The 1486-nt window shown below is 34.7% G+C and overlaps 1 protein-coding gene across 3 annotated transcripts in view; it reads right to left on the minus strand.

The window, feature by feature from the left end:
* Window positions 1-1486, minus strand: part of pcsk5b (proprotein convertase subtilisin/kexin type 5b) — a 73756-nt gene that overhangs the window by 48888 nt on the left and 23382 nt on the right. The gene's annotated exons all lie outside the window — the stretch shown is intronic.

The following is a 1486-nucleotide window of genomic DNA, read 5'->3' on the forward strand; positions in this document are numbered from 1 at the left end:
ATATATATATATATATATATATATATATAGTATGACCCAATATTGTCATATTGATTAGTAATAAGTCAGAAAGGACACTGCTGTTTATTTTTGTGAATAGTACATTTTATTGCAGCACGTCTGATGCAAAACTTTATTATTTATTTATTTTTCCATTGGTTTTCAGCCAGAAGATTGTTTGCACATTTTATTGAAATGTATATGCAATAGCTGCATCATCTTATTAATCTCTTTTTTTCTAATATTTGACACAATGGTAGTATCTGTACTTGAAGAATGCATCAAAAGCCTACAAAAAGCATTAAAAACAGGGTTGACTTGACCAATACCGACAAAAAACTGCTGGCTATACTGATGGCAGCCAGTAAGAAAGCCATCACAAGGAAGTGGCTAAAAAAAGACCCGCCTACCATTGATGAATGGATTGAAATTGTTTACCAGATTTATGTTATGGAAAAGATTTCTTTCTCCCTCCTAGTAGAAAAAGAAAAGTTTTATAAGATCTGGACCAAATGGACTGAGTATGTAAAACCAACTAGATCTGACTTTATTTGATTGTTCTTAAGAACTAAGTGCCCTTCTATGTTCTTGTAATTTGTCATGTTTTCACTTGAGATGGTGTAACCTCCATTATTGTTCAATTCTGTTCATCTTTGTTTTTGTTTACAAAAATTAGTAACAGTCTGAAAAAGAAAAGACCAGAAAGGCAGTATGAACAAAATCACTTGGTTTATCCGGTTGTATAGTCATGTACAATTTCAAATGGGTAAAGCTGTAATTACCGAATGTGATGGAAATCCGTCTTTCTAAATAAAAAAATAATTACAAAAAAAAAAAACAGGGTTGACTTGATTGTCCACAAATGGAGGCAAAGCAATAAAGCCACACAAAAATAATAGTAAAGACAAGACCTGTTTCAACATATAGCAACTTACTTACTCATTATGTACAGCAAATAAGACTACAGCGATTATACAATATTTTTTGTGCATGTTTGGCTGAACATTGCACACATATGGACATTTGTTTTAACTGAGGCCGTTTACATGTGCAGCCAGGCAGCTTTTATAGTTTAGTTACAGTTTCATATTCTAAGTTTCTAAAAGAGCTTACACAATATATAACAAAACTCATCCCAGATGTAGACAGGAGATCTTGCTAATTGGCCAGGGCAAGCTCAGAGTGAGCTTCACATTGACTTAAAGTGTGAATAGAGACACTAATTAACTTACTAATAGTTAACAATTAGACATTGTACATCCAAAATTGACAGAGTTAAACCCGGGCCTGGTGGAGACACACTAACTTGGTTACAGTGTTGGTGATGACCGACCGAGTTGTGAAGACAAAGTTCAGCCAGGAGTCAGCAAAAAAGGCATCTGATGAACTGACTGTGACACTGTTTGTCCAGACACACAATCAAACAACACTTGCCACACACACACACACACACACACACACACACACACACACACACACACACACA

The sequence above is a fragment of the Etheostoma spectabile genome, chromosome 5, assembly GCF_008692095.1.
Source record: "Etheostoma spectabile isolate EspeVRDwgs_2016 chromosome 5, UIUC_Espe_1.0, whole genome shotgun sequence".
Taxonomy (NCBI): domain Eukaryota; kingdom Metazoa; phylum Chordata; class Actinopteri; order Perciformes; family Percidae; genus Etheostoma; species Etheostoma spectabile.